This window comes from Varanus komodoensis, unplaced genomic scaffold (assembly GCF_004798865.1).
Source record: "Varanus komodoensis strain SLA01 unplaced genomic scaffold, ASM479886v1 scaffold10, whole genome shotgun sequence".
NCBI classification, from domain to species: domain Eukaryota; kingdom Metazoa; phylum Chordata; class Lepidosauria; order Squamata; family Varanidae; genus Varanus; species Varanus komodoensis.
In genome coordinates, this window is record NW_025335269.1 from 4,677,027 (window position 1) to 4,690,433 (window position 13,407).

General features: G+C 41.4%; 1 protein-coding gene across 2 annotated transcripts in view; it reads left to right on the forward strand.

The window, feature by feature from the left end:
- The first annotated feature begins 1,709 nt into the window (after nucleotides 1–1,709).
- GRB10 (growth factor receptor bound protein 10) overlaps nucleotides 1,710–13,407 on the forward strand; it is a 229,636-nt gene continuing 217,938 nt past the window's right edge. For both annotated transcript variants that reach the window (XM_044453329.1, XM_044453345.1), the window contains exon 1: nucleotides 1,710–1,971. The gene's annotated coding sequence lies outside the window, so the exon portion shown is untranslated. The remainder of the gene's footprint in view (nucleotides 1,972–13,407) is intronic.

Genomic DNA, 13,407 nt, shown 5'->3' on the forward strand with positions numbered 1-13,407 from the left:
AAGGCCATCAAGTCCAAATATGGATTCATTTGTTTTGTATTTTCTTTTAATGCTCATATGCAATTTAAAAAAAAGCTGTATCAAAATTTCTTCAGGGATTCAATAAGTATACTGATGACATGAGAGTTGCTGTCTGACCAATGTCTTGCAAGTGGCTTTTCCTTCATTTAACAGGACCCATGCTGCAATGTACAGAACTGGTTTTTACAGCTTTGCCCTTGGAAAGCAGAAGAAACAGTTCATACTACAAATAATGGTGCTTCTAAATGGGCCCTGCTGCTCTTTCTTGTCTCATCTGCCTCCATCCTGACATACACTGCTCATTTGAATTGCACTGCTGTTTCTTTTGGCTTGTCCATGGCAAGGCTACAGAGGAGTGAGTGGAGGCATGCACAAAGAACACTTGAAGACTGGCAACTGAACGTACAAACTGATTCAACAGAACGGCAGGCATCTGGGGTGACACTGTAGGCTGCAAAAGCTCCATATGTGCTGCTGGATCTCCATTCACACATGCAAAATGATCAGATGGTAAAGTGCCAAGCACTTTAAATGGGAATCCCAAAAAAACCTTTTAAAATAAGGTTTTTTGGAGGGAGAAAGGGGCACAGTGACTTCACTGGCAAGAGTGGGCAAAGAGACTTACTCTATCAAACGTCTTGTGTGGGGAACATACCTCACCCTGGAGTTTCAGATATTCCTCAGGAGTAATCATATTTTTGGCCAGTTTACCACTTCAGAAGTCTGTGTAATCAGAGTCAGGGATCAATGTATATAGGAGTATGTGGAACTTACCTGGCTGGCCAGCATTAAGTAGGGGAAGGCTGGTCATGTACTCAAGTCTTATCAATGTGACTGGAGCCACCACATGGTCAGGAATGAAGAAGACTCCATCTCCAGTAGCTCTTGGCCCAAACCTTGGGGAGCCCAGACTCCCAGTAAGTGTGGAATGTAACTGCATTCAAATGTGCCAGTCAGCACTCACGGCAGGAATTTCAACCCAAGAAGCAGCTGCCATTGCTACCTGGTCATCAGGGGTATAAAAGGAGACCCTGCCATGCTTTCTGGGTCATTTGCCCCTTTGCTATGATCAAACTTTATTCTCAAGAATAAAAATACAGTTTTTCTTTACTCTCACTCCTGTCATGTTTAATTGGGGGAAGTACTCCAGGGTCAGACCCATGGTGTCCTTCACATGGATATGGAAATAATAACAAGAAGAAGAAGAAATCCCTATAGTTTTCCACTTTCCATAATTTAATCATGTATGGCATTACAGCAGGAACTTTGAACCTTGCCAAGCATGGGCCCTGCCCCTCCTTGAACGCTTTCTCTCTCACACATACCCTGTACACTTTTTCAGACATCTTATGGAAAAATCTGTATTCCATTCCTGGGATGCCACCAGCTTTGTGTATGGAATTTCTGGCAGGCACTGCATTCCTCATGCCAAAGCGCTTGATAGCAGAGGCTCATTTCCCTCCCCTGCAAATAGTTTCACATGTTGTTCCTTGTCATGTGAGCTACCACAGTAGCGATAGGCATTTTATGGGTGCCCAGAATAACTTTTCAAATGGGCTTGCTTACTCTCCTCCTCGCCTCTCCTCCACATGCTGCTTCCAAATTTAGACTGTGAGCCAACTTCCTGGAAGTTCCCTTCTAAGCATTACCTAACAAATTCTGTAACATAGCCTGGCTATGTCCTACTGAACCACCGAGCCCTTTCCTCCTGGCTGCCAAAGCTTCCTGGATCCTATTGCGGCGGCGAGGGGAGGGGGGTGCTTCTCTTTTTAGAATATTCTGGAATCACAGATTATTCCTTTGGAAACTAAAATATTTCGAGAACAGTTTTCTTTTCATCTTTATCTGAGACCAGTTCTGAAGTGACAGCTATTGTAGACTTCATGGAGATCTTTTTATGGGCATACAACGGATATGGCAAAGCTTGCTAAATAGTTTTCACACCTTGAGGTAAGAACTCTGCTGCTCACAGGAACGATATTGGCAACCCCAGTTAAGTGTCAATTTTCCAATGTGTCCATGAACAGCTCCCATGACACTCTCCAGTTATCTGCCCTTTGTGATTTTTTTATTTCATCTTTTAAAAATCAGATTGCCAGTGTGAGTAGTGGTTAAGAGCATGGGACTGGGACTCAGGAGATCTGAGTTCTAGTCCCCACTCAGCCATGAAGCTCACGAGGTGACTTTGAGCAGGTCACGGACTCTCAACCCAACCTACCTCATAGGGTTGTAGCTCAGGATAAGCTTGAGATACGGAAGATGATGTAAACTTTGAGTTCCCTTGAAAGGAAAAAAAGTGGATGATGATGATGATGATGATACACCTCAGAGGCTGCTGTGTTGGTGGTCTTGAACACCCTCTTTATTTCCAAGAATGGCTGGATGCCTGAGGCAGATGCCAGAGGCATATGGGCACCAGAGGTATTCTTAGAAAACAGAACTGATGGGCAGTTGGAGCCTAGCACTGTGAAGCTTGCCCAGGAAAAAAAAAAAAAAAAAAAAGGAAAAGGTAGCTGTAAGGTAATGGGGAACATTCTGGATGGCCAGCAGGGAGAGGGTAGATGCAGCAACTGAAGGGGATGCTGGAGGGGTTGGTGGGAGGGCTGAGGGGAGAATCTTGCCTGTGCTCTGTGTGTGTGGTGTCTGTTGCTTGCTTGCTTGCTCAGATTGCCAGTTTGTGCGTTTTGCCTCATTTTATGTGCTTGTGCTTTTCTGTGGTCATCGTCTGTCTGCTTTCTGTGAAATGGGGACTGTGCTTTGCATGACTTGGTCTTCAGTGCTCAGGCACTGCTTCTGCCTTGCATTCCATTGCCTGGTCAATTTATTTGTCTCAGAGCCCCATTAGCTGGTCTTTGTGAAATGGGTGTTGAAACAGACAACTGTACATTCAGAAGATGGTGATTGTGCTTTGGAGGGAAGATCAAACCTCTTCCTGTTTCCTAGATTCCTTTCCTTTCTCACCACGTTTCCCTTTAGGAAAGGGGCATTTTGTGACTGGCTGTGCCAAATACAGCATGCATTATGTGAATGAGCAAGCCCACTCCATGGCAGCCATTTTGTAAGAGGGTTCACAGCACCATCTCAAAATTCCAGTTGTGTCCATTGGCCCCCAAAATTGTGGACTTCTGTATCATAGAATAGTACAGTTGGAAGGGGCCAGAAGGCCATCAGGTCCAACCCCCTGCTGTTGCAGGATGCTAAGATACACCATCCCATTCAGATGACTGTCCAGACACTTTTTGCATGTCTCTAGTGAGGGAGAGTCCACAATTTCCCCAGGTAATGGGCTCCATTTTTGTGGTGCTCTGACAGCAAGGAAATTCTTCTTGGAGTCTAGTCTAAATCCAGTTTCTTTTAACTGAAATCCATTATTCCATGTCCTGCATACTGGAATGAACTAGAAGAGATCGGGTCCTTCCACTTTGCGATAGCCTTTCAGGTACTTGTAGAGTACTATCATATCTCCCCTCAGCCTTCTCTTCTTGAGACTGAACATGCCTAGTTCTTCCATCTTTCCTCAAAGGGCTTTGCATCCAGTCCCTGAATCATCTTAGTTACCTTCTTCTGTACCCTTCCTATCTTGTCTATATCTTTTTAAAATTTAGGTGCCCAGAACTGGACACAGTACTCCAGGTGAGGTCTGACTAGTGCTGAGAATAGGGGAACTAGTACTTCATGAGTTTTGGAAGTGATGCTTCTGTTAATGCAACCGAAAATAGTGTTTGCCCTCTTTGCAGCTGCATCACACTGTTGGTTCATATTTAGCTTTTGATCTATAACAACCCTGAGATCCTTCTCATTTGCAGTATTATTGAGCCAAATGTTCCCCATCTTGTGGTGCTAAAACCTTTTTAATTTCCCAATATTGTAAGGTTTGACTGTCATTTCAATATGGGTTAAGAATTTGATTAGGATGCTGAGTTTTATTTTATTTTTATCTTATTGTTAAACCGCCCCAAGACTATGGTAAGGCATGGTCTAAAAAAGTTTTAAAATAAATAAATACATTTGGTTTCTTGTCCCTAAGTAGCATTTTCCCTATTGAATTTCATTCTGCTGCTTTCTGCCCAGCATTCTAACCTATCAAGATCACCTTGTATCTTATCTCTGTCTTCCAGGGTATCTGCTTTTCCACCCAGCTTTGCGTCATCTGCAAATTTACTTGCATTTCCTCATCTAAATAATGCAAAAGTTGAAGAACCCTGGTCCCAGGACAGAACCCTGTGGCACCCTATTTGTCACCTCTCCCCAGTTTGAGAATGAGCCATTGCTGAGTACTGATTTGCAGCCAATTGTGGATCCAACTAATGGTTGTACTATTGCCCACTTTCTGCTAGTTGCTTATCAGGATATCATGGAAAACTTTGTCAAAGGCTTTGCTGAAGTCTATATAGATTATGACCACAGTATTCCCACAGTCCTTTTGGGAGATTATGCAGTCAAAAGATGAAATTAGATTAGTCTGGCAGGATCTGTTATTGAGAAATTCATGTTGGCTTGTAGTAATTACTGTGTTGTCTTCAAAGTGTTTGCAGACTGTTTATAATTTGCTCTAGAACTTTTCCAGGGACTGATGTCAGACAAACTGTTCTAGAGTTCCCAAGTTCATTTTCCCCCCACTTTCTTGTAGACAGGGACAGCATTAGCTTTTCTCCAGTCATCTTGCACTTCTCTTGTCTTCCATGAATTCTCAAAGATGATAGGTAGTTGTTCTGAGAGTTCATCCACTAGTTACTTTATGATTCTGGGATGAAGTTCATCGAGTTCTGGAGATGGGAACTCATTTAGCTCAATTAGAAGATCCTTGACAATTTGCCTGTCAATCTTGGACTGCTGTCCTGTCCCTTCAGCTCTTTTGGGAGAAGACTGAGTCAAAGCAGGAGCTGAGCATGTCTGTCTTTTCTTCGACTTCTGTTATCATTGTTCCATCCATGTGGAGTAGCTGAACTCCCTTCTTTTTCATTTGTCTTTTTAAAGATATCCCACCATTCTTGGGCTCCTTTTCCATTTATGTAGAGTGCTTGCCATGGGACTTGCTTATCATCATCCTGAATTTGTTCAAGTTGACTCTCTTGAAATCCAGGATACATGTTTGGCTACATTTAGTTTTAGCTTCCTTTATTATTGAGAATTCAAGTAAGGCATGGTCACTTTCCTCATTTTTAAGTGAGAAAAGAATATAGCTTATCTCAGTTATCAGAACTTTAGATTAATCTATTGTTAATCTAATCTTTAACAATAGATTAAAGCCTGCAACTTTTTGTTAACACTACATTTGTCACATATATAACGACAAGTATCAATTTATTTCCTGTAGTTGTTATTTTGTCCACTATGTCTTCCCTGTTGGTTAGGATCAGGTTGAGTAAGGCTGTGCTTCTCATTTCTACTTCTACTTTTTGCTGGAGGAAGTTTTCAGCAACACATGTTAAGAATCTCTTGGAGGCAGAGTTTGACTCTCAACAGATATCAGGGAAATTGAAGTCCCTCACAATGACAACATCATAACTCCTTGTAATTCTGGCAATTTGTTTTTTGTTTGTTTGTTTGTTTTGAAAGTTTCTTCCTTATCCTCTCCTTGACAGACACCAACTAGTATACTCCTGTCATTTCTTTTCCCTTTTATATTAGTCCAGGTACACTCAATAAGATTACTGGTCACTTCTTCCTGTATTTCTCTGCAGAGATATAGATCTTTAACATACAGTGCAACTCTGCCTCCTTTTGTGTTACTTCTATTCTTTTTGAATAGGTTGTATCCTGCAATTTTTGAATTCCATTAATGGGAGCTATCCCACCAAGTTTCAATTATGTCTATCAGGTCAAGTTTGCCTTGTGTACTAAGAGTTCGTGTAGTTTGTTTCCCATACTTTAGGCATTGGTATATGATATCTAAGTCCACATGAATTAGTTCCTGGCTTCTTTCCTACATTTTTGGGAGACTACTGTTAGGTCCAGCTAGAGTTTCTTTCACTGTTGCAGTACATCATCCTTCGTCAGTTGACGTTGTGCCCAGACATATGTCTCCCTCCCCCGCAGAATTCCATTTAAAGCCCTACTGATAAACTTCTTCATGCTGTGGCCAAGTATATCCTTTCCTTTCTTTGTAAGGTACAACCCACCACTTGCCAGCAGTCTGTCTTCCAGGAAGTTTAGCTCATGATCCCAGAATCCAAATCTCTCATGGCTGCACCACCATTGAAACCAGTATTTCAGTATTTTTCACTCTGTCTTTTCTTCTTTTGTGAACTGGAAGGATTGAGGAGAACACTACCTAGGCCCAAAGTTCTTAATGTTCTTCCCTAAGGTTTTGAAGTCTGAGGTGATTTCCTCAAAGCTCCTATTGGTAGTGTCATTAGTTCCCACATGTATGAGAAGGAAGGTATGTGTATCACTGGGTTGTATGAACATTGATAGTCTGTTAGTTATGTCACTGATCTTTGCTCCAGGGAGACAGCACACCTGACAATTCCAAAGGTCTTCCTGGAGATCTTTTTCCATCTCGCACAACAGGGAATCTTCCACAACTGTCACTCTTCTCCTTTTCTTGCTGCAAACTTTGGTATCTTTTCCCTTACTTGATTAACCTTTTGTCTCTTTTTTTCAGAGGTACTTAGTAACTTAAAGTTCAAGCAACTTAAAGCAGTTGGAGAGTTCTATGGCTTTCACTGGTGCAGAATGTTCTAGTTCTTCTGCATCTAACTGTCACCCTTTTTCAGGGAGTTTCCTCCTCATTTTCTCTCTCCGCAGTGTTTTCTTCTGTCTCAGCAAGCACTTCTTGCTTCAATACTACTCTAAGCTGTTGCAGCTCTACTGCTCTATCCAAAAACTCTTCACCTCCTTTATTACCTTGGTGGACATTCACTGCTCCACTGATCTCACCTTTTCTTCTAACAGGGTTACTATCTCACAATTTCTGTATGAGTAGAGCATGTTACTCTCAGGCAGGAAAACAACCAGAGCACAGGTCACCATCATTACAGAGTCTTCTAGCTCCATTCTTCGTGCTACATTTGCGATTCTGCCTTTGGGGCCTGTTGTGACAACCAGTGCTTTCTCCAGTTTTTACTAACAGTTAACAACTCAGTCTTACCAGTAAATGGGAGTGTGTTACAAGAAAGGAAATTGGGGGAGGGGGGGACACTAAGGGAACAAAAAGAAGAAAAAATGTTAGGGAACCTCCCCTGCCAAACTCTGCCACTAAACCCATTTGATTTTTCTGTTCACTCACTCTGGTCACTTGCTCTCTGGGAACTTGGCTGCTTTTACTCAGAGGCCCTAGTCCAGCTGGGCCAGTCTCCTCTGATCTGGGAGTCCGGAACCAGAGCGAATTGCCTTGCCCACCCTGCCGCTGCTAGTTAATCAGACCACTCCCCTTCACCCACAGCTCACAGCTCTCAGCTCTCAGCCATGCCCGCTTCAGCTGAGGCTCCCGGCACATACAGTCTCTTAGAAAAGACTGTTTGCTGGGCTGCTGCAGGCCCCTCTCTGCTTTGCCTGGGCCTGTCAAAGTGCTCCTTAAATTAGTTGAGTATTTCAATAGTCTTGTTTTTTGTGAATCTCATGAACAAGCAAGAAACAAATCAAAGCAAAACAAAATTGCTCAGCACATAAGTAAACATAGTTGGGGAAAGCATTTGTAGATCAATAGCTTTGGTAGCATTTGTTTTAGCATTTAATTAGGGTTCAGCTCTCCAAGCCGTCTGTGTATATAGGGAAGGCTTCCACTACTTTCACCAATGTCAATAGCAAAGTCCCTTTTGCTTAATTAGTTGAAAGTCAGAGCTGGAAATGTTGATGCCATCAACCTGCCTAAAAAGGTGGGCTTGAACCTGTCCAGATCCAGGCCCAATTTTAACCTGCAACATGGAATTTATTTTCACATTTCAACTTCTTATTGATATAAACAACATAACATATTTAACTCTTAAAACTTATACAACAGGCAAAGTTGCACAGAACCCTCTGTGAAACTAGCATAATGCCACTTCAACTGTTACTACAAAATCAAAACCACACTTTTAAATAGGCCATCATTTTAAAAGGAACATTTGGGCCCTTTTTATTCAACAATGAATGATAATATAAAAATGTGCTCGCAGGTTAGTTTTAGCCAATAGTTTGTTTCTTGTTTATGTTTTAATGACTAATAGAAAGGAAAATAATTGTTATATGCCCTTCAGGAAAACAGAGGCTTTTCCCTAATGCTGCCTGCTTCAAGAAATACTATGCAATATTTGCAACTTCTGTAGATTGTGCAAGAATTTCTTACTCCATTTGTTTTCATCCTTAAAACCTTCATTTTGTTGTTTATATGTTTATATGTAATTTCTATACTACACTGCAGCTCTTTTCACTATTTTCTCAGTTTTCATTCCCACTGATTGCAACAGAAGACTCAGGAGCTCTTCTGCTTTTAACTTTGTTTCCCACCCATTTTCCAGGCATTGGTTTGCCTTATCCAAGGCACTGGACCAGCTACACCTCAGATGGATGGTGAAAGGATCACCATTTTATAAGCAACGGAAGAGGCAAGCAAGCACAGCCTAATTCTTCTCTAATAAGGAAAAATAGGCCTTGAGATGTTGGGAGTGGGGTGGGGGGCACCTGGCTAAAGCAGCAGAGCTTAGCAGGGCACTGGCTGAAAGGGTAGATTGTAAGGCTGCCAAAACAGATACTAAAATGCCCCAATGATGTTATATAGCGTAAGGCACAGCTACAGCTTATTTTTCAAACACTGCCTGCCCCTTCATCTCAGTGCTCATAATGTGCACTGAGAAAGCTCTCAGATCAAACTAGTGATGAGCCTTATTGAGAGCATACACTTGGGGTTTCTCTGCATGAGGCATTCATTGTGCTCTTGAGATCCCCCACTCACAGATTCTTGGGGAGTCCTCCAGAGCCTTTCCTGTTGTGATCCTCCAGAGCCTTTCCTGGGTTACCCAGCCTTCGGGGTGGGTTTCTGTTTTGTTTTGTTTAGCAAAGTCTGGTATTAAAGTCTAAATTGTGGCATGCCAGAACAAAAGCCTCCCAAGAAGTTGCAAATCTGCTACACTGCTACATCTGCTACCCCAGTTCATGTTGTGCTTGGTTTACAAAATGAACAGAAATGCAGAAATAGAAATGAACAGAATGAATAGAAAGCCAGGATAAAACCTCGTGTAATGGACACATTATTCCTCCAGTGATGAAAATGGGAGAAGCAGCTTCATTAAAGCAACAGAGTCAATTTCTCGTGTAGAGAAGCCCTAGGAGCAAGGATGTGGAAGGAGGACAGTATTTCAAATGCTAAACTGAACTGTCAGCCAACCAAGGTCAGATTGGGTTGGAAACTCTAGAAAATACAATAGCAAGGAAGGTGAGGAGAAAAGGCAGTGAACTGATCAACTGGTTAGAAAGAGGTTGGATTCAGCTTGGGAGGATGGAGCCTTCTTCACATGTGCACTCCATGAGTGCACTGAACATGTGGAGAGGGTGAAATTGCCCCACCTCATGCATATGTGGAGCAGTGCATGTAAAACAAATTCCCTATGCATGTTCAGCTGTGGTCCTGCCTGCTTTATATGTGTGATGCACACGGGGAAGCATACACGGAAAAGGCACTGTTTTCACAATGGCTATTGGGCTCAATCCCTTGATGATACCTCCATGCTCTGAGTCGCAGGCTAGAGGCATTCAGTGGAGGAGGACTGTTGCCTTCATATCTTGCTTGTGGGCTTCTTGGAGGCATCTGGCAGTTCTCCCCTCCATCTGTGATCTTCTACACTTTCCAGGTTTTTTTTAAATAAATTGTATTATTTTTTCTAGAAACTAACATTAAAAACATCAATCATTTAAGACATCGAACATACTGGGTCAGCATCTCGCTCTTTTTAACAGTCCATAACCATATTAAAATCTACACATAGTCCCATTTTTCTAGTCAATAGTAAAACAAAGTTTCGAGTTTGATAGAAATATGTATCCTCCTTCTCTTTCAGAGACAAGGTCAATCCGTCCATTTCTGAACAGTCCAAGATCTTTTTTAAGATCTGTTCTTCAATAGGTGGCTCTTCACTCCTCCAATGTTGTGCAAATACAATCCTCGCCGCAGTAATTACATGTAGAATCAGGTATATAGCTTGTTTCTCAAAGTCATCAGAGATAATGCCTAATAGAAAACTTTAGGTTTAAATGTTAAAGGTTTTTGTAACATTTCCTCAAGCCATTTATGTATTTTAACCCAGTATTTTTTTTTTTTTTTGCCTTATCACAAGTCCACCACATATGATAAAAAGTACCAGGTTTATGTTTACATTTCCAACATCCATTTTACATATTTGGGAACATTTTTGCTAGTCTATTTGGTGATAGATACCATCTATAAAACATTTTATAAAGGTTTTCTTTATATGAAGTTGCTAAGGTTACCTTAATATTTCTTTCCCACAGCTTTTGCCATTTCTGTAACTCAATATTATATCCAAAATTTTGTGCCCATGTTATCATAGTTTCCTTAACTTGTTCTTCTTCCATTCTCATGTTCAAAAGAAAGTTATTTAATCTTTTAATAATTTTTTCATCTGATTTTAAAATTATTTGATCAAATTTTGTTAATTCCTTATAAAAACCACACATTTTATAGTCTTTAACATATCTCGATTGTATTTGAACCTTATGCCACCAAGAAATATCAATACCCTGCTCCTGTAGTTCTTGATTCGGTTTCAATTTTCCATCATTATCCAAAATACCATCATATCTCACAATCATATTAAAATCCAATGCATTTGGTAAGAGCTTCCATAGGAGAAAGCCATCTTGGCAACTTAATATACAGCTTTGTTTTTATTCTACACTCTCCAGTTTAGTGTGTGAGCTCCTTGAGGCCAAGAACCACTCCCTCTCTTTTTCCTTGCTAGTGACATGTGCTAATGTGCCATGCACACCAATGGTTTTATATTTATCCTGACAGCAAATAGAGGGAGAACCTAGCAGCTGCACATTACATGAGGCAGCAGTGTGCGGTTTCTAAAAATAGAACATTTCTGACATTTTTTCTCCTAGGAAGAAGGGGAGGAAAAGAAACAGTCCCTTCCCATCACTGCAGCGAATGAGCATCTGTGCAGGTCATGGCAGTGCTTACAACACTTCCTAAAAAAGAGCCCAGGTAGCAATCAGAGAAAGTGCCTGTGTGTTGATGGAGAACAAAGTTTTGTCTTCTCCAGTCCCATTCCTCCCTTAATCCCTTTGCTGACCTTTCTCTACCCTGTTGGTGATCTGCTGAAGCCACATCTATGGCTCTCGTTTGCAGGTACCAACAAGGGAAGCAGTGGGCCCTCTTTGGCCTTTGCTGCCCATAACCCTATGAATGAAGTGGAGTGTCACATCTGTTTCAGCTGGTGGGCCAGACTCCTTTTGGAAGAGCTTTGGGGGGGGGGGTGAACTTCTAGTGCTGGGTGGGGTCAAAGACAAAAGCGGCAGGACTGAAGACAAAAAGGCAGGGATAAAAATCACCAACATACTTTATCTGAAAGCATTTGCTGCCAGGAGGACCAAGATTGCAACCTTCTGGAATGGGGATAGAATGCAGAAACCCTGAGTAACCACCCCATGATCAGTGGTCACAGGAAAAGCATGGGGCCAGAGAATGGGGGCATGGCCATCTGGGGAATGCCAAAAGTCCAAATTTGGCCTCCAGGCTTGAGCGTCTGCACCCCATCTATGAGACAGCCTCCCCACACATTGTGCCTTCCAAGTGTGGCCCTCTGGCTGTAGGTTATGGGGATTTTAATCCAACCCATCTTTTGAGGGGACTGATATAAGGAGATGAGGGCCTGGCATGTGCCATCCAGCACCTTCAAGCTGGCAGAGGAACCTCGGACCGCTTTCAGGTATGAGATGATCTTATAACAAAGCGGTGGCAAGGGGGAAAGAGAGATGTGCTGAACAGGTGTCCTGCCAGCATTACCAAATGAATAAAAGAGATGATCAGTTTTTACTCAAGTAGAAAAACAAAACCCAGGACTACCGAAGCTCCTTGTTGCAAACCTCCAGAGGACAGACTCATACTGGAGCTGTAAACTGCTCCAAGTTGAACCATGGCTTCACCTACCTTTGACCTAGTGCTTTTTTTGTAAGAAAAAAGGTGCCGGAACTCACATCTTGTTAATCTTCTATTAAAAATTATATATTCAGTTCTTAACATAAGTTTAATTTATTGTATTTAAGGCAAATGTTCATAGTAAATTCCAAAGTTTTGTCCAATTCTCATCCGACAAATCTTCTTGACTCCTTTCCCTGCTGTTAGTATCTATGGCCGAATGTCGTCTTCTGAGTAACCACAGATCAACATACTCTGAAGGATCAAAAAGTCTCAGAGGTGGTCCAACAAGTTTGATGAACAAAAGTGCTGAAATTGTCTTAGTCTTCAACGAAGCTCTTGTTGGGGTGGCACTTAGATTCATCTGCGAAAACCCGCGTTCACATTCATTTGAAGAAATGGGAATGGTATTTAGAGTCCATATCAAATACAACAGTTTTTCTGGGTAAGTTTTTTCTAGAATGTATTCACGGATTCCATGAATCATTTCTCTTTCATTTAGTTGCAGTCTGATTGACAAGTTTCCAATTTCCACTTTTCCAAATGTCAGTTGAGTATTGACATCTTCAGGCCAATGTTTTTGATCAAGTACATGAGACCAATACGCCAACTCATCGTCTTTGCTATCAAGCAATCTTTTTTCGATTGACTCTTTCAATTTTGTATAAAATGTACTTGGGTCAATGGGAGGATCCTTTCTTGAGTCTTTTTCATGAAGTAAAGCTCCATGAAAGCGAAGATCACATACAGCAGCAACAGCGCATTTATAATAGGGCCCAAAGTTCTGTCTTCTTTCTTCAAAAAATTGTACCAGTATTTTTATTTTCTTATTTGCCTTGTACAGGTCCATGTTGCGGTCCTGTAGGTCCAAACTTAATTCTGATAATTCTTGGAGAGTGTCACACATCAATCCTAGGTCCAATAAAAATTCTGTAGATGTGATTTTTCTTTTCAAGCCATCATAAGTGCATTTATCATTTTATCTCTTGTAGGATCATGCATTGCTTCTTCAAAATGATACACAAGGGATTCATATTTATTCCACACAGCCAAAACTGTATGCAAACTAGATGACACCCATCGAGTACTTAAAATTCTTCCAATTTTCAGCAGCTCAGCCCCCAGTAATTCTGCACATAAATGCAACTCTCTACTATTCTTTGCCAAAGCATGGTATATGATGTACAGTTTATCAATAAATGATTTGAATCTATTTATTCCTGAAGTTTCCTTGACAGCATCACCTACTGATAATTCTAGGCTGTGATTAGCACAATGCCAAACTATAATAGAGGGAAAATGCT